We start from the raw sequence: 27,858 nt of genomic DNA, 5'->3' as shown, positions 1-27,858 counted from the left end.
GGAATACTGGCATTTTTGTAACGGAATGGCTTTGCTGTTCTAGCTGAGAGCCTGTGCACACCACTTGACCAGCAGCAATGTCAGCCCCTGCTGCACTCTACACCCAGTAATATATGTTGTAAGACCCGAATTACCCCACGTAGCAGAAGGGGACAGGCAGTCCCAGTGCTGCACTGGCAAATACTCAAGTGTGGTCACTATAGGCCCTGGGGAAAAAATGGGTGGTAGCCCACACCCACTTTCAGTCTGCACTCCTTCGTGAAGCCCGCAGTGGGGTTGTTGGTCGAAGTTCAGGCCCACTGGGTCGCCGGGATTCTCAGTAACTGGTATCAACCAAAGTCTGTTCACTGATGTGTGGTGCAAGCTCCTATGCTACGGCAGTTCAATGTAAGATGCTATCTAAGGTCGCCTATGCCCTGAACTCCCCCGGTATCAGGCCTTTCTGTGGCCAAGAGTTTTGTGGTGGCGGGTGGGTCGCAAAAGGGATGCGGCCTGCTTGGTCAGTTAGCATGACACCAGCACACTCTGATCCCCAAACATTCCAATTCCTGCTTGGGGGTCAACAGCGGATTTGTCAATAATCTCCCACAACTAGTCTGCTTTACCAGCAGAAAAAAGATGTGGAGGGGTATATGGTGGAGAGGTAAGCCAGTGTATAATACCATTGAAAAATGATCATATAAGCTATTTTACAGTGGGATAAGCTTTCTTAAGTTTTAGGTATGTCTCGCCAAAGGGGTTCCAATTGCTTAGACAAAATGCCATCTGCAGTGGTAGTCTGCCTGAAAGTTTGAAATGTGTGGGTTTGAAGAGGTGTAGAGTGTTGAATGGTCCGGTATGTATTGGAGAGTAGTCCTTTAGACCCGTCATATGCGCTCACTAATTTTTCAAGTCAGTATAGGATATGGTAGCCCCAGAATAATTGGAGGGGTGCAATGCCCAATGATGCAGCTGGCAGTACTGTAGCCTTGTTGTTTCAGGGAGAGAGTAATAAGCCTTACACTGTTCAAATGACTTAATGGAGGCTCCCGCAAAGAGGTCTGTTAATTTCCTAAACTCCTCTGCCTCCAAGCTAGTAAATAATGGAGGCAGTAGCACAAGAGTGAAATCCGGGTTGCGTGCAATTGTTGGAGGAGGGGAAGGTAGTAAGCCCTCACCTGATTCCCAATCTGTCTCATATGTCAAGTGCCGTCCTAATGGGGGGTAGCTATGTAGGTGCTGAACAATGAAACGTGCTTGGGTAGCCAGCCTAGAACCAAGAGGGGCTAGCAGTCCACTGACAGATCCATGTGGAACCAGTGTTGCGGCCAACTGGCCTGCGTCCAAGGTGGCAGTGTGGGAGTTAGGTTAATACCCCAATATCTTATTGTGTTAAGAGCCCATTGGATCTACTAGGGCTTGCATATCAGGGAGGTCCTTGGGTATAGTTAAATTGAGCAGTATTCCATGTAGGGGCGTGTGCATGGATCCAGCCCCCCTCCATATACGCAAGACTCCGTGTTCTCATAATTTACTCAATGATGGGTTGGCCACTAATTAAACCGGGCCCTTAGTTGAGTGAAACAAGTCCAGTGCAGAGTTTCTTAGCAACATAAAAAACTCCAGTTGTCTGCACATAGGATTCATTCTGCAATCTCATTTTGCACTTATCAGATACAATCTGTGACAGATGACTAGCCCTATAATAAAAACACATTTTAGGAGACGCAGGCCTTCAGCCTCTGTGTGAGCCTACAGTTTAGTCCTCCGGGTCCTAGGTTTAGTTGACCCCCAATACGAATTGTTTTATCATTCTTTCAACACTCGTCGATAAAGATTTAGCAATTGTAAGCCACAGCATACCATGGACATAACTGAACCTTGATGAAAAGGTAATTTTTATAATCCTTCCATGAGTTATTCTTTCCGGGGGGAGGGGGGCGGTCTTGATTTCTCTTTGCCATGTTCTAGCAACAGGGCATCAAAAACTCAACCTAGACCTTTTCTGCCAGAGCGTCCATGTAATGTTAGGTAATAGGACGTTTGAGTATTGCAGATTTAGAATTTCAGAGGGCTCACACAATAAGGCTCTGTAATGTACCCTGGCAGTCAGACTCACCGAAGAACAAAATAGCCATCTGACATGACATCATCATGTCGGAAATATTTTACAGATTGCCCGAAAAAGTGAGGCCTATTAATATGGGATGGACATAATATGTATATCTCCACGGACTTTCAAATTGGTTAACTTCTACTGTAACCTGGCAATATCTGTACCCCAATCAGGCGGTTGACCATAGACATGATATATTTCATCTATACTTTTATTAGTGTTATCTACATGTTGATGAATAAAAATCAGTTCTAATATGAAATATTTTACATTGGGTGCCATGTCTAGTAGAGTAGTGTTAAAGGTTGAGATCTTCATATATAATTAACTTCCTTAAGAATCGTGGCAAGTGTGTCTGTTTCTGCCCTTGAAAAGACTAGACCACCTTCAGCCATATTTCCAACACCTGTATTGACGTATGAAAGTTTACGGTTAGCCTCTAATCTGTCATGTATATTTTGCTCCACAACAAGTTAAACTCTGATTTAACTTAAAAAGAGAACAAATAAAAACATTTAAAATGATATGACGCATAACAAACAGTCACAGCATCAGTTGCTGCGAATACAGTTATCAATGATATTGGAGGATTACCCACAGTCCAACCGTCATGATCTCTGGAGGTGGGGGCATGAGGGGTGGTTAAAAACCCATTGCACTCAAAGATGTATCTACAAATATGAAAGTAAAATATGTTTGGAGACCGCCAGCCTCAGACCAGAATTCCAGCCCCTTGGACTCTAATGGTCCTTCTCACTCACCCGTGGGAAAGACTGGAAGATCTGCCCTCATTATACCTCCAGGGAACACAAAGATTACGGAACGCCAAAGATGTTGCAAAACAAGCATTTGCAAAATCAATAGATCTCACATATGCAGGGGTGGAACCTCCGTTAGGTCGGAGGAGCATCGCCCCCGCCAGCAGCGGCAGCTGCCAAACCTCTACAATACAGCAATAATGAACTATGTTTATTATTGTTGTATTGTAGAAGGGGTGGGGCCACGGGCCCTGACGAGCACAGAGGGGGAATACTTAGTACTCCCCCTCAGTACGCATGTATGTTAGCCGGCCGTCTCAGGCTGGGCAAACATACATGCGCACTAAGCTCTGTCCAATCCAGCAATGCAGTGCTGGGTTGGAGAGAACAGGCATACTCTCACAGTCTGCCTAGGAGCACCCTGGCTTGGCACTCCCCCAAATCTGAACACTTGTGTCATGATGGTAACATTTAAATTGGCCGCAGGGCAGGCTGGGAGCCTGTGCCTGTTGCCAAGGAAAGAGGTGATGCTTGGTGGTGGTGATGGCGGCAGCGCATTCAGGTAAGTTTTTTTTCTTCAATTATTAATTTTTCTTCACCCCTGCACCAGCCGCCCCCACCACGCACTGCTCCTGCACATATGTAAACTATATTGATTTAGAAGGAGTGGAGTGGCATTGTGTTGCATGGCACTGTGTGGAGTGGAGTGTAGAGGAGTGAAATGTTATTAAGTGGACTTATGTTATGTTGCAATAAGTATAGTGCACTGACTGAAGTGGAGTGCCTTGGCTTGGGGGAAGTGTCATTTTGTGGCCTGGAGTGTAGTGTATTGTCATTTAGTGGACTGGCATGGTTTGAAGTAGCATTGTGCAACATGTAAAAGAGTAGCATTGTGTGGATTAGAGTAGTGTGGTACATTGTGGGATGGAGTGGCACTGTGTGGCTTGGAGTGTACTGGAGTGGCATTAAGTAGTGTGGAGTTGCACTTAGAGAAGTGAAGTACGGTGCCATTGTGTAGAACAGGGGGCCTTCAAACTGGGAGGTGGGTTCCCCTGGGGGGGCCTCAAATGATCCCAGGGAGGTGAGGCACCAGGCTATGGCCAAGAGAAGCATTATGGTGAGAACCGTGCTGTGTCTTAAGCTGAAGAAAATGAACAGTACATGCCTGACCAGAATAGTATGGTTGGCATCATGTATTTGATTGCATTTTTTATAACAGTAACACAAGTTATCTGCAATATTTAAAAAAGTTTAAACATTGCACATTTAATAGAATAATTGTGAAAAAGTTGGTGTGGGTGTGTGTGTCTGTGTGGGTGTATGTGTCTGTGTGGGCTTGGGGTTAAAAAGTTTGAAGATCAGTGGTGTAGGGTGGAGTGGCTTAGTGCTGGTGGAGTGGAGTTGGTATTGTGTGGTGTGGTATTAAGAGTGGTGTAATTGTGTGGTGTAGGGTGGCATTGTGTGGCTTGGAGTATAGTGGCATGGAGTGTAGTCATTATGTGGTGTGAGGTGTGAAGTGGTGAGGCACTGAGTATAGTGAAGTGGCACTGTGTGGCTTGCAGTTGCATTGAGTGGAGTGGAGCCATACTGGAACCCACAGATATACATGGACTTATGAGAAAAAGAGGAATAGCAATATTCCGGCCATAGACACAGAGGAGTACACCAAGTACAAAAGAGGACTACATGTTGGAATTTGAATAAGACACTATTAAGTCAATGCAGTAGCAGTAGGACAACAATAAAAGGGCAAAATAAAATGCAAAGAGTACAAAAGAAACACACAGACCCACCAGCCAAGACATAACCGACAACAAGCATCGAGTAACAGTGCCTAGGGGCAGAGCTGAGCAATGAAAAGAGCAACTGCAGACCAAAAACGGTGCTAGGAGATGGTGGGGCAGAGAAGGAGCCCTGCTAAACAACAAATAACAAGGCATCAACTGGACTAGCAAGAACAGCTAAGGTCACACAACCAAGGGCAAAAAGAGGCCTACCTCTCTATGTCAAGAAAGTTACATAAACACAAACCAGGCTTGGCTACTATTGAGTCTCCAACAAGGTAAGTGCAAGAAATGCATCCCTGCAAGAGTGAGCTACACACTAATGAAATATACTATCATGAGGTGTGAATAAACTGTCATACAGCATGAGCATTGATACATTAAGACAACAGCTCAGCTATATAAGTAAAGATAGATGCAAATGAAGCACCTTGCAGCTGATGCACGTCTCAAAGGAATAAGTCTGTGTTGATTGCGGTAGATAGGATTGAGGTATATCCGGGTAGGCTGCAGTAGAGTGGACTGAGATACACTGGAATGGGGTAAATTGGGGAATAGTGGATTGGGGTATACTGGAGTAGATTGGAGTGGAGTAGTTTGAAGTGGGTTAGATTATAGTGGAATAGTGTAGGTTGGAGTGGATAAGAATAGGGTATAGTGGAGTAGATTGAGGTGAAGTAGATTGTAGTGGAGTATACTGCACTAGACTGTAATGCCGTAGATTGGGGTGGAGTGGGTTAGATTGCAGTGGTGTGTGGTACATTTTTAGTGGGATTGATTGGAGTGAAGTGGGGTAGATTGGGGTTAAATACAGAGTGGTAAAGGGGATTAGAGTGGAGTGGGCTAAACTGTAGTGGAGTACAGTGGGGTGGATTGGACTGAAGTAGAGTGGGGGTAGGTTAACATGGAGTGTGATACACTGGAGCAGAGTAGATTGGGTAATTTAGAGTATGGTAGATTGAAATGGAAGGTTTGAGTGGAGTGGCATAGATTGTAGTGCAGTGGAGTGGGGTAGATTGGGTTGTATTGAATTGGAGTGGAGTGGGGTAGAATTGAGTATAGTGGTGTGGAGTGGAGTGGCGAGCCGTGTCATAGAAAGTCTTACAGTGGAGTGTCTTGGAGTGGAGTAGCACGGTATGAAGTGAGGCTTGCATGGAGTAGAAGGGCATAGAGTGGAGCAGAGTGTTGCAGAGTGAAGTGATGTAGAGTGTTGTAGGGAGGAGTAGTGTAAAGTGGAGTGGTGTGGTGTTGCCCTACGTAGGAAGCTTATGCCCAGATGTTTATCCTGTGGTCACTGTGCCACTGAATTCAAGCTAGCCTGGCCCATAGGTGGTGATACCCTAAAAACGGTCCCAGAATGCTTGTTTATGGTCCAGGGAGGATCTGGCCTGGCATTTCAGGCTGGACTGTTCCTTGAGCAGTAGGGTAAAAACTGCTTTGCATATGGCAGGTTCCAAACTGGGGTGATATGGTGGCATGGTGGGCAAAAGAAATGTTGTAATGGGATGCTGCCCGAGCAATTTCCATGGGCCGGGATTAATTCAAGCATTCCATCCATCACCTTGTTGTTTTTGCATCCGGTCCAACAGCAAGCAATGAATAGGCTACAAACCCCAAAAGGTATGCTGTATATATTGCAGAGGCAGTAAATGCACTGTGGGTAGTGCAGACCTAAGAATGGAGAGGAGGTGACCCCCTAAGACATCAGACGTACGTACACTCCTAAATCCCATACATTCTTCCAGGCACCTGTGGAATTCAGCTTCCCAGAGTCCCAATAAAAACATAAAAAGAAAATGTAACGGGATATGTATAGTCTAACAGACTAGCTTTGGTCCAGGGGTCCCCCTGGGACCCCACCAGGGCTTAAAGGTATTTTGTTCTTAAATATCTGCAAAATCTGCGGCTGGATCTGTAGATTTTGCAGAGGTTTAAAAAAATGGTCTCCCAAGTTTCACAGTTATTTTTCCCCAGGGTTGGCCAGGTCCTCAGGGCATTATGGCTTAAAAATAGGATGGGGGCACGCAGGATCCCCCCTACTAGTGCTTTTAGAAGCCCCAGAGACCACCACCTCCCCAGGGCTAAGCTTAGTAACTATGCAAGGGCTGCGCCTAGCCCCCACACCCTGGAGACCACCACTTCCGCAGGGCTAAAAGTAAAATAATATGATAGAGGTTAAATATAACTTGTGCACTCGCCGTGCGCTGATAATTAACCCATATATTACAGCACTCATTACATCTGTTATAACAAAATTGATTTGTGGCCATAACATTTGTAGGAAAATGTTCGATTACATAACTGCATGGCGGGGCGGAGGTTCTAGTTACTGTAGCACGGCTGGGTGCGTCGCGCTGACTGTGGACTGTACGGCCTAATGGGGGAACAAAACCTCGTTGGAGCAAGCTGTACAGTTAACTAGTGTGCCAATACCGCGCAGGCCGGGCACCTCTTTATTTTATAACCTCCGCCCCGGACAACGTATGGTGTCACAGAGCAGGCAACAATGTAGGGGAGAGCCCGGGTGATTGTCTACTTCCCCCACATGTTTTAGTGAACTACTACAAAAACATTCACCCTCGAACAAGGCATATGAATAACAATAACAACCAGAGATACAAAAGAAAAGAGAGAGAAAGGAAAAGAAGATAACAGCAGGAGTTATTGGCTGTACATGCACACCAGTCACTTTTCTTTTAAACACATGAAGTCTCTTAAGACTTTGGCTGGGTTCAGGGTTGGGCAGCAGGTCGTACCTTTCACTTCTCCTGCTCTGCTTCAGCCCTCGTGCGGGTCCCCGATATGGGGAACAGGACCCTTCGAGATCTCTGCTGGGACTTCCGTCACTTCCTGGTCAGCATTCATCTGGAGAACTTGGCTGTGAAACGTAGCCTCCTTCAAGCTCTTCGCCACTCTCCTCCAGCGGGTCAGCTCCTGAATCGCCATCCCGAGGCTCCACCCTCAAGAACCAAGACACATTCCGGGTCACCTGACGCCCCACTTTTGTGGCAGCAGCGATGGTCCCAGCGTTCTTCTCGACTATCTAGATGTCAGGTTCAAAAGGGGTACGGAACTTCCAACCTGGGTGGCGATCCTTCAGAATGACGGATTCCCCCACTTTTAGGTCAGAATGTTTCGCCCTTCTCCTCTTGCTGGACTAGACATTGGTCTGTTTTCGCTTCTCCTGCGTCTTGAGTATATCCAATTCAGTAGGTTTCCACTGCTCATCAGCGTATCTGCAGTCCTGTGGTGGCGAAAGAAACATCAACGCTGCCGGGGCACACCCAGTCGTGCTATGGGGTGTCTGCCGGTATGCCCTCAGGAACGCATGCAGGCATATCTTGGCATTCTCTTGTTGACTTACTCCAGTTCGTAAAGCAGGGTTCAAGGTCCACATGAAGTGCTCAACATCCCCGTTTGCCTGGGGATATTGAGGGGTAATTCACCAGTGTGATATGGCGAACAAAACCTGAAACTCCTGGCCGTGAAATGGAGGACCATTGTCCATTGTTATGTCCTCCAGCAGACCCAGGAGAGCGAAAACCTTCTCCAAGACAGGATGGACATGCTCAAATGCCGTGGACGTCACCAGTTCCACCATCGGGAACCGGGCGCACAAGTCAGTCATGACAGCCGTCAGCCATCCATCAGGAAAACTACCAAAATCCAGGCTTACCCGTTGCCATGGTCGAGTGCTGGGAGGTTTGGTCATCACTGGAGCAAGGACGGGATCTCGAGCGGTGATCGCACAGGGATCACCTGTTGGTATCAGGTCATCTACCATGGCGTTCATCCTGGGGAACCACACCTTCTCACGCAAACAGTCTTCGCTGTCCCCTGATGACCCTGGTAAGCTAATTCTACAACTCTAAGGTGTAGACTGCGGGGTATTACTAAGCGCTGGCCCTGGAGAGGAAGACCTTCTGGACTCACAGAGAGCTCCAGCCCTCACATTCAAAATCCACTGCATCGTCTTGCGCTCCTCAGAGTCAAAATCGTACTTCTTGTCAAGGAAACATTTCCATGACCGATTGGCTCAGCCGATGACTGCATCTCGGATTGAGGCATCAATGATCTCCGTCACCATCAGCGCTGTGGGACATGCTAGGTTCACAATCATGTTTACGAAACTCTCTGTCCGTCCATCCTCCTCCTCTTCTTCTACCTGCGAGCGTGGCCGCAACGGATGGCGTGATAAGTAATCTGCAGGATTGTTGACTACAGGCCAGTAGACAATGTAAAACCGGTAGGGCTGGAGGAGCACCGCCCACCTTTCAATTCTTGGCGGGGCAATTCGGGCCGTGCCCGCAAAGAGGGATACCAGTGGTTTGTGGTTGGTAACCATCATAAATTTGTGCCCTCAAAAATACAAGTTGAATTGCTGACAGGCCTGTCGTATGGCCAGCGCTTCCAGCTCAATTTGCGCATACCGGGCATCCGTTGCCGAGAGGGCCATGTTGGCATAGGCCACTGGCGTCCACTGCTGTTGGCTCTGTCCTGCAGCAATACGGCTCCGAGCCCAATGGGGCTGTAGTCCACCATGACTTCCGTTTTCTTGTGCGGGTGGAAGTATGCCATGACCACAGAGTCCAACAGTGAACTTTTGACTGCTTGGAACGCCTTGTCCACTTCTATGCCCCACTCCCACGGGGTGTTGGCCTTCGTGAGCTGTCGAAGAGGTTCGGAAAGTGTGGCCAGATTGGGGATGAACCTCCCAAAGTACGTTGCCATACCGAGGAAGCTCCTGACTTCAGTGGCGTTGCGAGGTAAGGCTGCTCCTTGGATGGCCTCTACTTTCTTGGGGTCAACCTTCAGAAGTTCCCTTGCAAAGATGTAACCAGAAAAATTCAATGGAGTTGTGGTACAAGGCACATTTCTTCCGGTGCAACGTTAGTCCTGCTTCTGCTAACCTCTGGAGAGTGGCTCTCAGCTGTTTTTGATGTTCCTCTAACGTGTTGGAGAAAATTAAGATGTCGATTAATGACACCGGTCAAACCGGACAGTGTCTCCCGTATGGCATTGTGGAAGATATGCACGGCCGAAGAGCCCCCAAAGCTAAGGCACTTGTAACGTCGCAGCACCACCTGGTTTGAGAATGTGGTGACATTACGGCTTTCTGGGGTTAGCTCCCGCTGATGGTATCCCGAGTATAGGTCCAACGTAGAGAACCACTGGGCCCTGTTAAGATCCACAACAATATCATCCATGGTGGGTGTGATGTGGCGTTCTCAATTTATGGCAATGTTGGGAAGGCGCATGCCCACACACAGGCGAATGGTGTCAGGCTGCTTAGGCTTTGGGACGATGACGAGTGGCGACACCCAGGGCGTCGGGCCGGTCACCTTCTCTATGACCCCCACTCCTCAATTGTCTGTAGTTCACTCTCCACCTGGGCTCGTAAGTGAAAAGTCACCCGCCGGTGCTTTAGGGCAATGGGTCGTACTGCAGGATCAACATGTAACTGGAACTACTTTCCTTTCAGTTTTCCTAGCCCCTGAAACAACTCCGGGAAATGGGCCAGCACCGCCTCAGCCAGGGAGTCGTGGACTTGCCAGGCGAAAAACACTAGCTCCAGGTCTTCCACCGTGTGGCATCGGAGAAGGGTTCCTTTCTTGCCTTCCAACACATGGCATTTGGCATGTGTCGAACCGCGCTCACTACCAACAGTAACCTCTATCGCCCCTCGCCGGGGTAAAGGGTCCACGCCCCTATGGGCATATATCTTGGTCCAGCATGGTGTGAGCTCTGGTGGGGGAGATATCTTGCTGTATTGTTCCACATCCATAACGTTTACTGACGCCCCAGTGTCTATGAGCACTGTCGTGCCATTTACCGTTATGGTACACATGGGTGGTGGTCTCCACCTCTGGTCCAACCTGTCAGCAAACGAAACAACAAATATCTCCTTATCTTCATCATCCTCGTAGGGTTTGTTGCCTGGGTATGCGTCAACCGCCACCATCCCAGTGCCATCGTCTGGCATAACTTGCTTTATTGCCGCCTTCCGGGCCAACATGGTCACGGATCTGGGCCACCTCCCTCGGAAAACTTTGGCAAAATCGTTGGGCTTATCACATTTGGAGAAGTTCTTTCCCTTGGCAGGGCATATTCCTGGTATCCTGTGCTCTAGACCACAGCTACCGTACCTCTTTTTCTCCAGTCTCGGTGGTCGAGCCACATGCGGCTGATTGTAGCATCCTTGGACGGCGTCAACCCCTTCTTCCTTTACTGGGCCCAATTTGGCCTGGCCTGGTGCCGGAGCAGATCGCGCTAGGGCAGCATCCATGTCCTCTGCGACTATTGGACAGATTGTGTGACCTTGCAAGGATAAGTATTTCATCCAGCGATATGCCTGTATAACATCACGTTTGGGGAGGCACCGACAGACGTACAAACTCAAACATACAGGCAGCAGCGGTATTCCTGAGCACCCTCTGACATCAGGGGGAGCGAAGACAGACGGGGATGCGCAGACAGACGGGAATGCGCAGACAGCTAGAACACCGGAAGAGAAATGCTTTTGCATTTCTCTTCCGACCGGGAGGTGGGGCGGGAGGGACATGAAAGGAAAGGAAAGACCTTACCTTTCTTGTCTCTCACAGCATTTCTGCTGTTTGATCGCAATGCGATTGGGCAGCCGAAATAACCACTAGACACCAGGGAATTTTTATTTTAGGTACTGTCAATAAGGGGAGCAGCCCCTTGGGAAAGGATCGCTCCCTAGGGGTCCATATTATTTTTAGGCCATTTCTGCCGCCCCTGGTGGCAGACAGATCTAATATAATTAGGCCGATCTGCCCCCGGGGGCAGAAAGCCCCTAGACACCAGGGATAATTTTTTTTTTGTTTATTTATTTTTTTTATGTGTGGGGAGCAACCCCTTAGGCAAGGGTCACTCCCCGGGAGCCAAATTATTTTTAGGCCAATTCTGCCCCACCTGGGGGCAGAAACCACTAGACACCAGGGAATTTTATTTTTTTAGCATGCTGACACATAAGGGGAGCGGCCCCTTGGGCAAGGGTCGCTCCCTAGGGGCCCGTAATATTTTTAGGCCATTTCTGCCCAGTCCCACCAACCCAGGGGGCAGATCGGCCTAATATGAGCCCCTAGACACCAGGGATATATATATATATATTTTTTTATATGTGGGGAGTGACTCCTTAGGCAAGGGTCACCCCCTGGGGGGGGCAAATTATTTTTAGGCCATTACTGCCCACAGGGAGGCAGAAACCACTAGACACCAGGGAATTTTTATTGTTTTTATAGTTACTCAGAAGGGGAGTGGCCCCTTGGGCAAGAGCCGCTCTCAAGGAGGGGCAAAACATTTGTAGGCCATTTCTGCCCCCACTGTGGCAGATCGGCCTAATATAATTAGGACGATCTGCCCCCAGGGTGGGCAGAAAACCCCTAGAGACCAGGGATAACTTATTTTTTTGTTTCTTTTTTATTTTTTATATGTGGGGAGCCACCCCTTAGTCAAGGGTCACTCCCGGTGGGGCCTAATTACTTTTAGGCCATTCCTGCCCCCCCCCCAATTATTTTGGGTCTTGGTTTTACGTTTGGGCCATGAGAGCTTGGTAACTCTCAAAAGTGTGCCACTTGGAATGTTGAGGGCTGCGCTTTTTGGACTTTGGGACGCTGCCATTTAGAAACATCCACAACACCTAGACACATCTGAAAACTTAACATCTAGTTGATTCCAGGATAGTGTGCTTCACATACACCCCACACCATTTTCTTTCCCACAATGCCTTGCAAACCTCCAACTTTGCTGGGAATCACACATTTCTACTACATTTTTGTGATGGAACCTTCCGGAATCTGCAGGAATACACAAACATCCTACCTCTCAACATTGTCTCATCTATACCGATAAAGATTATGCTGCATTTGTCAGACAACATTTTTTTTATTTCAATCTGCCTTTTTGGACCCGCTTTGTTTCCCCCTCGATTTCCACATGTTTTTGGCTCTTCCCTATCACAGGCACTTGGCCCACCTACACAAGTGAGGTATCATTTTTAACGAGAGACTGAGGGGAACATTGGGTGGTAGGAAATTTGTCCCGGTGGGGTGATCCCAAACAGAAATGTTGGAAAATTTAGATTTTTTAGCTAAATGTGAGGTTTGCTGAGGATTCTGGATAAGAAAACATTGGAGGATCCACGCAAGTCAAACCACCCTGCACTCCCTCTAGTGTCTATTTTTCAGAAATGTCTGGGTTTGGTAGGTTTTCCTAGATGGCTGCTGAATCCAGGAACAAAAACGCAGGTGCCCCCCTCCCCACCAAAACAGGTAGTTTTGTATTTAATAATTTTGATGTGTCCAGATAGTGTTTTGGGGCTTTTTCTGTCGCAAGACCTAGGAGTACCCACACAAGTGAGGTACCATTTTTATCGGGAGACTTGGGGGAAATGCACAGGTTTGGTAGGTTTCCCTAGGTGCCGGCTGAGCTTGAAGACAAAATCCACAGCTAGGCACTTTGCTAAAAACAGCTCTGTTTGCTTTAGGAAAATGTGAAGTGTCCACGTTGTGTTTTGGGGCATTTCCTGTTGCAGGTGCTAGGCCTACTCACACAAGTGAAGTACCATTTTTATCAGGACACTTGGGGGAATGCTGGGTGCAAGGAAATTTGTGTCTCCTCTCAGATTACAGAACTTTCTGTCACTGAAATGAGAGGAAAATGTTTTTTTTGGGACAAATTGTGAGGTTTGCAAAGGATTCTGGGTAAAGGAACTTGGTGAGTGCCCCACAAGCCAACCCATTCTGTAATCCCATAGGTGTCTAGTTTTAAGAAATGTCCTGGTTTGCTAGGTTTTCTTAGGTGCTGAATGAGCTAGGGGCCCAAATCCACAAGTAGGCACTTTGCAAAAAACACGTCAAATTTCAATGTAAAAATGTGATGTGTCCATGTTACGTTTCCTGTCGCAGGCACTTGGCCTACCCACGCAAGTGAGGTACCATTTTTATCAGGAGACTTGTGGGAAAACAGAATAGAAGAACAAGTGTTATTGGCCTTTGTCTTATTCAACATTTTTTCTTTCCAAATGTAAGACAGTGTGTAAAAAAGACATCTATTTGAGAAATGACCTGTAATTCACATGCTAGTATGGGACCCCGGAATTCAGAGATGTGCAAATAACCACTGCTTCTCAACACCTTATCTTGTGGCCATTTTGGAAATACAAAGGTTTTCTTGAATCCTATCTTTCAATCTTTATATTTCAGCAAATGAATTGATGTTCGACCGGAATAGAATGAAAACCCATTGCAAGGTGCAGCTCATTTATTGGCTCTGGGTACCTAGGGTTATTGATGAACCGACAAGCCCAATATATCCCCGCAACCAGAAGAGTCCAGCAGACGTAACAGTATATTGCTTTAAAAAATCTAACTTCGCAGAAAAAAGTTACAGAGTAAAACATGGAGAAAAACAGTTGGTTTTTTTTTACATCAATTTTATTATTTTTTATTTATGTTGTTATTTCAGTAGGAAAACACTGTAGGATCTACACAAATGACCCCTTGGTGAATTATAAATGTTGTCTACATTAAAATGGGGTATGTCCCAGTAAAATGCCAAAATTGGGTTGAAAAACTGCGTTTTCTGATTCAAGTCTGCCCGTTCCTGAAAGCTGGGAAGATGGTTATTTTAGCACCGCGAACCCTTTGTTGATGCCATTTTCAAGGAAAAAACACGAGCCCTCATCTTCAGCCCTTTTTTCCCTTGTTTGAAAAAACGAAATTTTTGCTGCATTTTGGCAAATTTCTTTGTCTCCTTCAGGGGAACCGACAAAGTCTGGGTACCTGTAGAATCCCTGGGATGTGGGGAAAAAAGGACTAAAATTTGGCTTGCGTAGCTTATATAGACAAAAAGTTATGAGGGCCTAAAAGCGAAGATCCCCAAATAGACAAAAAAATCACTGGCGCCTGAGAAGGAAAAGTCCTGGCAGCGAAGGGGTTAAACATTGGCAGCGACGGGGTTAAACACCTCGTTTGAATCTGTGTTGCTGTGAGCGCTCGCGCATGCGCAACATCGCGCTGGGGGAGCGGAGACGGGCACCCGAGCTGAAACATTCAGGAAGGAGCTGACTGAACAAGCACCCTCTGACGTAGGGGGTGCAGATTCGGACAGGGGAGCGTCAAGCGTCAGAACACCGGCTTCTCTCTTACTGGCTTGCTGTGTGAGTGGTAGCAGCTATCGGGACCCATCCACCATCAAATTATTTTCGCGTGTTGGGGCATTTATTTCTTGTCTTGAGAGACGAGAATAGCAGACCTTGAAATTGAACTGAACATAAGTTCTATTGTTCAAACAGCTATGCAGGTATGTTTTATCTCTGAAACTCGAAGTAGGCTGTAGTTTCTGCTGTGCTAAAATTAGATTACCACTTAGAAGTATTGAAGACGGGTTGGACTGCTTTAAATTTGTAACAGCAATCATGTTGGAGTTGTTCCTTTTATTTACACTTTTGAGAAACGCTGCTGGCGTTTTAATTGTCTTCAGTGTGGTTACAATTCATATTGAGTGGACTAGACTAGGATTCGTATTTTAAGTAAATATTTAAAATGTATCTATTTTGTTTTAGTGCTCTTGAGTGTGTACTTCTTTGATATAAGAGGATTTGGTGTTCCACTAACTGTGCTTAAAATGTCTCATTGGATTGATCGTTACCTGAAACACATCTCGCTCAAATATTGCTCAGTGAGTTGTGGGGTGTGATTGCAGTAAAACTGGATGTCTTATTCAGGTTGGCACATTGTCTAAGCCCTTGCGGCCACGGGGTCTAGGAAGCCAGCCTCTGTTAGAAAACTTATCAGCCTGACTAGCTGGCTGCTGGCCCTCCATCATCACCCACTTTCCTCCTTGTGTTCCTGCACTATCTACAGCATAGTGTAATCTCTGCTTTGCCTAAAATGGAAAATGAGTAATATTTTGCTATATCTTCAGTATATTGTCAGTATTTAATGCTCCAGCTGCAGTGTACTTTGAGTATTTTGAATATTTCAGATGTACCACAAAGTGAACAAGAATTATTAGTTTGCTATCAAGCAGTGAAGTAAATGAGTGGGATTAAGACGGATCCTGGATCTGGTAGCTGTTATTGAGCTGGAAGCGAGATCCAGGTTGGACCCAATGAAATATGTTGAATTTGTACTGGTGTAATTTACCAATAGCAGGGCACATTCAGCAGCATCTGCATGTTGCCTGCTTTCTGTTCAGAGCAATAACGTTCTGAGGTGAGAGAGTTTCTTAGTTTCTAATCCAGTTAGGCCCAAAACAAAGGCAAAATTAAAGGGTACATCAGCCCTCCTTTTGTTCTAGTTTGATCTTAGCTGGGAGATACGTGGAGTCTCCCATGTAGTTGCCAAAGCAATGGAGGGGAAACAAAGGCACACTGCTTGTTATTGTCGTACAGTATCACAAGTACTTTTCTCATCCCTTATTAATAAGAGACATGCATGCATAGTTAGAATGTCAAATGTATCATCTCTCTGAGTAGTTACACAAATACCAATTTAAATAGTACCTTCTAATTTCTTTATTAAATTCTTTATTAGCATTACTCATCACAATGTAGGGTGTAAGAAATAGCTTTACTTTACTCACACACATTATACACTAATAGTAAATCAAACGTGTGAAAATAAAAGTACAGGATATGTTAGATAAGAAAATGAAGGTTACAAGGTTGTAGAAGCCACAAACTGCCTTTACTTATGAGCATTATATGTAAAGAGTACATGCTCGGGAGAAACACAAAGTCGGTGTTTAAAAACGTAACGAGGGGCTTGGGATCTGTAGTAATAAGATTTTATTATTAACCAAAGAAACCCTTTTATCAGCCTTACAGTGACAGATTGAGAAAAAAAACAACCAGGTCCTCAACCCATGCCTTGCAGTTTTTATGCAGTTATTTTATGCTGATTCATAGCACACTGTTGTATATTAGAAGGATTACAATTTATGAAGTAAGAAGTAACCCACTTAGCTATCTACATAAAATTAAAATCTCTGATCCAGATTACACATCGTCCTTTGCTTGATTTTAGAGAGAAATTGTACAACAGTGCGGCTGCTATGCATTGTATCGTATGGTGTGGAATGGCCTGTCATTGAACCGGTATGATATGGGTTGTGATTGTATAATATGGTATGGCCCGTTGTTGTATGGCATGGTATGATAGGCTGTCATTGTATAGTATGGTATGGTCTGTCATTTGTATGGTATAAGTTAAAATGGGGTCTTTAGTTGGCAGTCAGTTTACACCCTGTCCAAGTAGGGACCCTCACTCTAGTCAGGTTAAGGGAAATACCCAGCTCAGATAACCCATGCTCACCCCCTTGGTAGCTTGGCAGGAGCAGTTAGGCTTATCTCAGAAGCAATGTGTAAAGCATTTGCACATAACACACAGTAATACAGTGAAAACACTACAAAAGGACACCACGCCAGTTGTAGAAAAATATTAAATATTTATCTCTGTAAAACAAGATCAAAATGAGAAAAATCCATCATACAGCAATAAAGATATGATTCTTGCAGGAACTAACTTAAAAATACAGTTCCTTGAAGACAATAGCTCCGTCTGGGGTTATCATGGCATCATGAACAACAAATCCAGCAGTTCAGGCCGGCCTCTGCGTCGTGGGCCAGCTACGGTGTCGGGAAGACCTGCAAACAGTACCTTGGAAATGTAGGGCATCGTGATCCTCGCAATGAGATCCGAAGTGCAGCGTTGCTGGCATCGCAGGCGTCGGTTCCATAGGTCGGCGGGGGGGTCGTTGGTGTCATGCCGCGGGCTTCCACGGCCTCTCCCTCCCAGGCCGCGGTCTGTTTTCTGGATCGCGGGGCCCGCCACAGCCCTTTTTTCTGGCTGCGCTCTGTTCCCTTTACCGCAGCGAGGCTGGAGGCCTTGGATTGGGCATCGGTCCTCGCAGCGTATAATGAGCGGCGCGGGTGTTGTCTTTTCTTATCTTGTTCTCTAGCCCCTTTCCCAGTCCAAGATAGCAGTCCTACTTCTTCCTGCATGCCACTTCCTGTCAAGGGGTATATAAGGGGATAGATTCTTCTTCGCTTTGCGTTGCAACACTTATCCTGTGGTGGTCACACTCCAGCTGGTCTTCTATTTGACTCCAGTTTTTGCTCCTGTTTTTCCTCTGTCTTTCCAGTGATTTTCTAGGCATCGAAGTTCTGATTCTCTTGTGTCCTCCTTTCTGTTCCAGGGAGTTCCTGTCTAGAGGTTTTTTCCCTTCGGGGTTTTTCCTCTGGGACTCCTTCTGGAGGACACGGACTGTGGTGGCGTACTACTGTCAGCAGCACCGTGGCTACCGGAAGGGGTCTCCCTTACCTCAGCCAGAGTAGGACTTGCAAGAACCAAGGCCGCACGCCACCCACATCTGATCTGGGCGGTAAATCAAAGGTAAATCGTGACAGTTGGGCCCTTGCAGTCACACGCGTTGCAGATTGAAATCCGGGCTGATGACGAAGTCAGGAGCACTGGCGTGGATGCCCACAGGTCACAGTACAGGTGTCTCGGTGTGGGCTCCCTGCGGCGTCTGTGAGACCATGCCTGTGGTGTGATGTGGGGCGGTGCGACATGCGGTGTCTCCAGGTCAGGGTGCAGGCAGTGGCGTCTTTGTTGCTGAAGCACTGTTGTCAATAGGCCCAAGGAGGCGGTTCGACGTGGGGCAGGCTCTGTGCGGCGCACATGGGTCGCGGTGCAGACAGGGGTGTCTGTTGGCAACACTGGAGTTGATGACGCTGGCATTGGTTGACTGGGGCTGTGGTGTGGGACAGTGCGTCGTGTACGTCAAGAGTGGTGTCCTCAGGCCACAGTGGAGGCAGCAGCTGTAGAAAGCTGGCCTGGTGTGCGGTGAGCACCTATGGTGTTATCTCCATAGACCAGGTCCACGTATCCCGTATTAGTGAGGTGTAGACCGTGTCTAGGAAGCTAGGGCTCTCTAGAGGTAGCTATGGATGAGCAGCCAAGACTTATCTAGGAGACATACAAAGCTTATGCAATACCACTATAGTCACACAGCACTTAGACACTCGAAAGAACCACACATTTTTACAAAAAAAGGTACTTTATTATGGTAACTCAAATACTAAAATTCTGTATAGGCAATACTCTACTATCAGGTGAGTAAACACACTATGATATATACCATTAGAAGTCAGGAAGTGGCATAGAAAGCAATAGAAAACAGTGCAATATCAGAAAATAATGGAGACCCTAGGGGGAGACCAAACCAGATACTAAGTAAGTGGAATGCGAAAGTCAGTCCCTCACCCAAGGAAGTGGAATCTGTAGAGGGGAGCTGGAGGTAGTAGGGACCCCAAAAGGTAAGTACCAGAGTTCCCCCCAGCGACCAGGAGAGAAGAGGTAATTATCTGGTGTCTCCCCAAACCCACAGGTAAACTTTGTAAAAGGACTGTGCAAGACTGGAAGAAACCAAAGGTGGATCCTGACAGCAGAGGACCTTCAAATGAAGGGGAACAAGTCCAGTTTGGGTTGGAATGTCCAGTTGGAGCAGGAGCCACTACCCACCCTTCTGGAGATGCAGGACCAGGTCGACAGTGAAAACCAGGAGTCGGCAGTGCAGCACAGGAGCAGGAGAAGAGTTCCAGAAGTGATGTAGTTGATGTCCTGTGCCGGAAGAAGAGCTGTAGTCAGTCAGTGGTGTGGAAAAACTACCAACAGGACTTGGCAAAGGCAAGATCAGATGAAGAGTTGCAGCGCTGGCGGGGACCAGGAAGGTCCAGGGTGACCCAACCCACGGAGGGGAGTCCCAGGTGACCCTCAGCAGTGAGGAGAGTCAGAAATTGAGGATGCAGCCCCTACAGGCAACTCACAGGCAGCAGGCACAGGAGTTTCAATGAGGCCCACTCAGCACACCGGGAGAGGAGTCCCATGTTGCTGGAGCAGCAGGCAGGAGACTGTGCTTTTCAGGAAAGAGTGCTGGAGGCCGGGGCTACACGGAGCCTGAAGATCCTGTGGAAGAAGAGCCAACAAGCCTTGGTAGCTGCAAGAGTAACAGTGCACAGGGGCACTGCCCTGCAAGGAGAGGCAGTGACTTACCGTCTCCCAAGTTGGACATCTGGTAGAGAGGAGCAATGGGACCACTCAGGACCACCACCTTTGTTGTAGGATCCACGCAGTTTTGCAGGAGAGAAGATCCATGCAGCCGGTTGTCATTACATTTGGTGCCTGCAGATGCAGGGGAGTGACTCCTTCACTCCAAGGGAGATTCCTACTTGCTTCTTGTGCAGGCTGAAGACTTATCACCCTCAGAGGATGCACAGCCAGGGAAATGTTGCCGTTGCTGGAAGGAGACAGAGAAACAATGTTGCAAAGCTGAGTCATGACTGGAGTTGTAGATTGTCAGTTTCTGGAGGGTCCAGTTGCAGTCCCAGTGGCCAGAAGATGAAGTAAACAATGCAGAGGAGTCCTGCTGGAATCTTACACATCGAATCTGAGGACCCACCAAGAGGGAGACCCTTAATAGCCCAGCAAGGGGGATTGGTCACCTAGCAATGTGACCACCTATCAGGAGGGGGCAGTGCCGTCACCTACCTGACCTTGCCACTCAGATGCTCCCAGGGGCCTCTGTCCACCTGGTATTCAAGATGGCAGAATCTAGTGGCCACCTGGAGGAGCTCTGGGCACCACCCCTGGGGTGGTGATGGCCAGCGGAGTGGTCACTCCCCTTTCCATTGTCCAGTTTCGCTCCAGAGCAGTGACTGGGGGCCCATGGGCTGGTGCAAACTGGTTTATACAAGGAAGGCACCAAATGTGCCCTTCAAAGCATACCGGTGGCCTGGGGAGGCTACCCCTCCCAAGCCATGTAATACCTATTCCCAAAGTGAGAGGGTGTTGCTTCCCACTCCCCAAGGAAATCCTTTGTTCTTCTTTCCTGGGCTTGAGCTGGTTAAGCAGCAGGAGGGCAGAAACGTGTCTTTACAATGGCCGCAGCACAGGCTGCCCAGGAAAACGCTGCAAACTGGTAGGAGCAAAGCTGGGGGTCCTCTGAGGAGCACCCAGAGTGCATGGAATCATACAACCAATAGTGGCAACAGTTTTGGGTCATGATTTCGACATGTTTGATGGCAAACATGCCCAGGTTTGGAGTTACCATTATCTAGCAGTACACGGGTAAAATGGATTCCCCGCACCTACGAAGTCCAGGAAAATGGAGCTGGAGTTCGTAGGGGCACCTCTGCTCATGCAGAGGTGTCCTCACACACAAGTACTTGCACCCAGCCCTCTGGGCTAGAAGGGCCTACCATAGAGGTGACTGACAGTGACCTGGTGCAGTGACCTGTAGTGAAAGGGTGCATGCACCTTTTCAAGCAGGCTGCAATGGCAGGCCTGCAGACACTTTTTGCATGGGCTCCCATGGGTGGGATAAAACATGTTGCAGCCCATGGGGAACCCCTGGTACTCCCATGCCCTGGGTACCTAGGTACCATATCCTAGGGACTTACATTGGGGCACCAGTATGCCAGTTGCGGGGTGTACAAAGTCAGGAGCAACTAAATTTAGAGGGAGAGAGCACAGTCACTGGGGTCCTGGTTAGTAGGATCCCAGTGAACACAGTCAAAACACGCTGATAGCAGGCAAAAGTTAGGACTAACCATGCCAAAAAGTAGGTACTTTCCTACAGTGGCATCAGTGACAGCATGGAGCAGCGTCGGGGGGATGCCAAGGCTGCGGTGTGACCAAGACGATGTGGAGCCCAAGGTCACCTTGCAAGCGGCTCGGTGACGGCATCAGGTGGCCTCGGCGGTAAGACCAGGGTTGCGGTGCGATGTGGGGCACGGCTCCGTGTGGCGTTGTCAGGTCACTGCAGTCAGCGGCGTTGTTGATGCCGCTGCAGTGGTTTTTCTTCTGTTGCAGTACAAAACACACAGTTCCCAGTGCTGTAGGCAGATGAAGCTGAAGTCTTTGATATCCGTGAGACTTCCAACAGGAGGTAAGCTCTATTCCTATTCCAAGCCCTTGGAGAAACTTCACAAGCAGGATAAACCGCAAAGTCCAGTCTTTGCCCTCTTTAAGACAGGAGCAGCAACAGCAGGCCAGCCCAGCAAAGCATACACAGCAAAGGGGCAGAACTCCTCCACCAGCTGTTCAGCTCTTCTCCTTGGCAGGGGTTCCTCTTGATCCAGAAGTGTTCTGCTAGTCTGGGGTTTTGGGTCCACACTTATACCCATTTCTGCCTTTGAAATAGGCAAACTTCACAGGAAAGTCTCTGTCGTTGACAAAATCTTGCCTTGCCCAGACCTGGCCCCAGACACACACCAGGGGGTTGGAGATTGCATTGTATGAGGACAGGCACAGCCCTTTTAGGTGTAAGTATCAGCTCCCCCCTCCCTACTCTAGCCCAGGAGACTCATCAGGATATGCAGGCTACACCCCAGCTCCCTTTTTGTCACTGTCTAGAGGGAATTCACAACAGCCCAACTGTCAGTTTGACACAGATGTGGAATACACAAGCAGGCAGAGGCACAGAAAGGTTTAAGCAAGAAAATGCCCATTTTCTAAAAGTGGCATTTTCAAACTGACAATCTAACAATTTTACCAAAAGTTGCATTTTTAAATTGTGAGTTCAAGGGCCCCAAACTCCATATTTCTATCTGCTCCCAATGGGAAACTGCACTTAAAAATATTTAAAGACAGTCCTCATGTTAACCTATGAGAGAGATAGGCCTTACAACAGTGAAAACCGAATTATGCAGTACTTCACTGTCAGGACATATAAAACACATTAGTGCATGTCCTACCTTTAACATACACTGCACCCTGTCCATGGGCCTTCCTAGGCCTACCTTAGGGGTGCCTTACATGTAGTAAAAAGGAAGGATTAGGCCTCGCTAGTGGGTACACTTGCCAGGTCGAATTGACAGTGCAAGACTGCACACACAGACACTGCAGTGGCAGACCTGAAACATAGATAAATGGCTACTCATGTGGGTGGCACAATCAGTGCTGCAGGCCCACTAGTAGCATTTGATTTACAGGTCCTGGGCACGCATAGTGCACTTTACTAGGGATTTATGAGTAAATCAGATATGCCAATCATAGAAAAAACAATCACCAGTACAATTTACATAGGGTGCACTTGCACTTTACCACTGGTCAGCACTGGTAAAGTGCGCAGAGATAATAATCGAGCAAAAACAGAGTCCAGCATACCATAAAAAGAGGAGGTCAGAAGGCAAAAAGACAGGGGAAACACTCCAAAAGATGCCAGGTCTAACAGTATGGTATGGTATGGTATGGTCTATCCTTGTATGGTATGGTCTGTCATTGTATGGTTGGTATGGCATGGTATGACCTGTCTTTGTCCAGTATGGCATGGCATCGCCTGTCACTGTTTAGATTATTATAGGATGGTATGGCCAGTCTGTAAAGTATGATATGGCTTATCATTTTATAGTATGGTATGGTATGGTATGACTTATCCTTTTATAGTATGGTATGGTAGGACCGGTCATTTTATAGTATGGAATGGTAGGACCTGTCATTTTATAATAAGGTATAGTCTGTCACTGAATTATATGGTATGGTCATGGTATTTATAGCAATACAGCAGCCCTGCTACATAAAAATAGAAAAAAACAAACATTAAAAGGAGACTGTCCCCTCCTGTTCTGTTTTTAAAACAAGCCTCGCATTTCGTCTCATTGAAATACAATGTATTATCTTTCTGCTGTGCAAAATGATGATAAACATAAAATATAAAAGGAGTCTAGAAAGTCACCTCGATTCTGCTGATGAAGCAAAAATGCAACGACGGGAAGCAATTCAAACAAGGAAACTGACAGCTGGGAATGGCAAGAAAAAAAAAAGACTTCCATTTGAGAGTAGATCAGTGCTTTAAGCCACATTTTATATTATTGTTTAATTTATTGTGGCGGCATACTCGCTTGCTTTGAATTAAAGTTCACTAATAAAATAAAGATTACCAACCACAGTAGTTCACTTACTTGGTCCACACAGCAGTACTATTACAGCAACCTTGCTACATAAAAATAGAAAAAACAAACATTACATGTTGGCTGCCCCAACTGTGCTGCCTTTGACCACAGCTTCCCGATCAGCGTCACTGAAAAGCATAATTTAAATGCAAATTGTTCTCTTTTCGGTGTGTGACATGGTGATGAACATAAAATAGGAGTCTAGAAAGTAACTTTGATTCTGCATAAACCGGGGGTAGTGACACAATAGCAACAAGGGAGCAAAGAGCAATGATGGGAAGTAACAACAACAAGGAACCAACGTGGATGGAGGAAGCATTGAATACAAGAACCTCAATTGGAGCATGAGCAGCAGAAGAACACTAATGAATTAATCAGTACTTGGTCCATGTTCCATCGAAGGGACAAACACATGAAGGGAACGACTGAAACTGGTGCATGTTAACCAATGAGAAGCAAGTAAATAAAAGTATTGAGAAAGCCAATTAATGGTAAACTTATCGGGGCCTTACAGCATATCTGTTACTTAAGTTAACAAAAGATCTCACAAGTGGCAGTGCATGTGCTGTCTCCTGATGCCTAAAAAGCAGATTTGACTAACTAAGCCACAACAGATTTGCTGTCACGGTTTGCCAAATTCTTTGTGGCAGAATATCTAAAAAAAAAAAAAAAAACATTATAGGTTGACTGTCAGACTCTTCTTTACAGGACTCCACCCCTCGTATCTTCACCTTCTTTCCATTGCCACCCCTTGATTCCCACAATTATGAGTTCCCCGAGTAAATTTTTCCAGTTCTAGCACAGCCTGTAAACCTTTTATTGAGTTTAACTTCTGTTACAGATTAACTCGCTTTGCACACTCCTGTCCTCGAGCCGTCCCACAAAGAACAGATTTAAATATCTTATAACAGTATGTGGACTTTGGCAGTAACTGCTAATGCTGTCAGCAAGATGCTCAGATTGGCCCTTTAATCATAATTGTTGTCGGACTTCCTTCATTTACGTGTTGCTTATGATCAGTTATGATCAGTTTGTTCCAATTGTATTAACTGTAACTAATGAATAAGCTTATAGGGTCACATAAACATCAAACAACAGAAATGAAGCTGCAAATAGAACTAAATCCGTAAATCCTAATCTTTTTCAGCATGCAATGTTTACATTTATGCAATCTGCATAGAACAGTGAGCCGTAAAACAGAATAAAGGCTACCCAGACAGTGAAAAGTTCAAGCCACACCTTGGCAAGAGCTGCACACACACACACCTGTCCAACGTCAACCTATGATTGCTCTTTTGAACCCGACACATCTCTTCAGATGCTGGACACCCCACTGCAACTTGCATCTGGATCTCCCATGTCTTGCAGGGCAGAGGATGAAGGCTGCAAAGTCCACAAGTAGCTAGTACTAAGCAGGGGAGTAGCCGAAAAATGTAAACAGATTTGCTATGATTTATTTTATAGCCACCAATTATAGTGAAATTATTGATGATGTCAAGGGTGCTTCATGCATTTGGTGCTCAGCCAGGAGATAAAGAATATTATTGTTGGCAAAAAAATTGCCACTGACAGGGGGCAACACCTGATGATCTATCAAAAAAGAGAGAGGGATAGAGAGACAGAAGGGCTCATCCTCCTACTGATAAGTAACCAAACCCAGGGAACAAATCAGTGCTGTGAAACAACCCTCCACAAGGTGAAGAAAGCACACTTGTTTTCTTATATGATCCTCAACCACGAGGGTTGCCACTTGGTAGCATGCTTCATCATTTGGTCCATCCCATTCTGCTGCAGAACGAGGTGTGCTGCTAAATCAGATCGACATAGGGAGAAAGCCGTTCCGATCACTATCAACCAACATTTTACCTCAGCAGATACAACATTTTCTCCATCTGCAGAATTCCTTTGTGAGTTTTTATTTATTTAAGGAAGGCGTGTCATTTTACTCGCAGGTGTTATGTATTTTAAATACCAGCAGAAATTATTGTTATCTCTTTTAGAGAGTTACCAAAATCTTGTGTTAAGGCCGGCCTGTGGGAGGAGTTGCATAGAAGACAACGTATGAGAGTGGTCGGCTACTAAAGGCTGGGTAGCTCCCTTTTAAGAGCTGATTTAAACACTGGTTGTGCACAGACTGTTGGCTGGTTTTGCTCAGCCTCCGACAGCTGTTAGGCTGGGCAGACAGTGCAGGACTTTAAAACTCATTCTTTCATAAGGACAGGCTGTGTGTCGTATACTGCAGCAAGCCCCCTTGGTAAGGGGGAAGCCACCTTGCACCCTTGTGCTAGATATGTGCTCCGCCTCCTTCATCTAGTCAAACCAGGTTAGGCAGACAGTGCTGTGGGGCTTTTAATCCCCACATACCTCAGTCTACCTAGCTGTGCTGCTGCATGCTCCCTCAGAGACAGTGAAGCCATCTTTCCCTTCAGTTATACCGGTGCAGTTCTGTGAAATGTTGCATTCCACCAGTAAACATCTGCTCTTTTGCATTTGTGGTGCACACAACACAAACGTAATCTTGAAGCATGGATAACAACGACCGCAGTAACTGCTTTGGAGAGTGTGTATTTATAAGTGCGAAGTTTAGTGAAATAAGGTGGTTCTGGGCCTGGAGCACATCTGTTTTTAGGGTCGAGTGCACAAGCGCTCCGTCCCTGTTGTAATCTCTCTTTCGGCTTTTAACCACGTCCATGTCATGCCTGTCACTTTCATTGGTTCGTGGGCTTGCCTTTTAAAATCCTTTTGATTACATTAGTGAAAGGCATGCATACGTCATGCCTTTTCCGGTGTTTAGCCCTCATCGAGCGCACCAGCCAACTACTGAAAACATACGAAGCTCCCTGCTTTCAGCCTTGTTTCTGGACTACTTGATCTTTTTATTTCCCACGCAGTGTAATTGCACAGGGTTTTACATAGCGCAATCACGCTTTTTTTTTTCTTTTAATTTGTGTGGCAAGAAAAGTCCGGTTGGGAGTTTACAACGCTAATAGCTCTAACTCGAGCAAATGCGAGACCCGTTGCATTCCAAATGCTTGTTTATTTTGGATGGGAAAGGTTACAGCTAGAGTAAACGTAAGGGAAAAGGGAGACTCAAAACAAAGCAGCAGCTCGCTCTAGTGGTTTGATGTTCAAGGAAGTCTTTCTTTTCCTTCTGTGTACTCTGTAGCTTTCACGTTGCTTTGAAAATGTAACTTGCAAGTCGGTAAGTTTGAATTGCAGTTTGATAAAAATGTAGGGATCGCTTTGGATTGTTTTTTTATTGAATTTTCATAAGATAAAAAAATAGTCTCAGTGAGTACAGTGCAGATTTCTTGTACATGCCTATTAACAGCACTTAAAGTACGTAAGAAACATGCTTATGTCACAGTTATGTTTAAGACATATTTGGGGGCCATGCCATTGGTGAAAGAAAAGAGGTTTATAGTGCAACATGAGATCTTAACACTGTTATAGAATGCATAGAGCAGGGGTGCTGTGCAGTATGGCGTAAAGTAAACAAACGCTGGCCACTCAAAGAGCATTTTGTCTACTTTGAACCTGCACAATAACCAGCCCTCGTGTTTCTCCCTCCCCTCAACTGCTGGCTGTGGTTAAACCAGAACTTAACCTCCCATTCTACTTGAGACCCCACCAAACCAGTGGCATACCTTGGTCAATAAGATAGAGGGGGTGCAAGCTTCTGATTTCCCAACAATCACTCTGGGGTATTTTTATTAAAATTGATTATATGAGAAGCAAGACATAAGAAGGGATTAAGGTGAAGGGGAAAGGGAGTGCATTGTTAGCTATACTTAAAACACAATATTTTTCAAACTAATCATTTTTTAGGCCTCCAAAACTAAGACAAGAGTGTATGTGTGTGCTTGTTTTTGTTAGTGTGGACATGTAAAATTTCCTGGTGGAATCTGACAGACACCGTACTATATACCCGACTGAAAGCACCTGTACCCAATTACTTACTATATAATACAATTTGTAGAGGGGTGTAACACCCCAAACACCCCCCTGAAGCTACGCCTCTGCTCCACGCAGAATCTTTTAGACCGGCATTTATGTTAGGACAATCAGCAGGACAGTATATTCACACTTGTCAACTATGCCAATGTGTGCACATTGAAAGGGGACATGTACCTGTCATGTTGTACTTGTGTTGTAGGGTGAGTCAGTACATGTATATGTGTGTGCAGTGCAATTGGATGGGCGAGGTGGAGGGAAGTGTAGTGGGCGATGTGGTGTGTC

At 46.4% G+C, this 27,858-nt stretch overlaps 1 protein-coding gene across 1 annotated transcript in view; it reads left to right on the top strand.

Annotated features, from left to right (window-relative positions):
- The first annotated feature begins 14,661 nt into the window (after positions 1–14,661).
- LOC138284871 (uncharacterized) overlaps positions 14,662–27,858 on the top strand; it is a 77,112-nt gene continuing 63,915 nt past the window's right edge. Inside the window, exon 1 of the mRNA XM_069224096.1 lies at positions 14,662–14,963. The gene's annotated coding sequence lies outside the window, so the exon portion shown is untranslated. The remainder of the gene's footprint in view (positions 14,964–27,858) is intronic.

Source organism: Pleurodeles waltl, chromosome 3_1 (genome assembly GCF_031143425.1).
Source record: "Pleurodeles waltl isolate 20211129_DDA chromosome 3_1, aPleWal1.hap1.20221129, whole genome shotgun sequence".
Taxonomy (NCBI): domain Eukaryota; kingdom Metazoa; phylum Chordata; class Amphibia; order Caudata; family Salamandridae; genus Pleurodeles; species Pleurodeles waltl.
The sequence above is the reverse complement of the archived record's forward strand: the minus strand, read 5'-3'. Positions and strand labels throughout refer to the sequence as shown.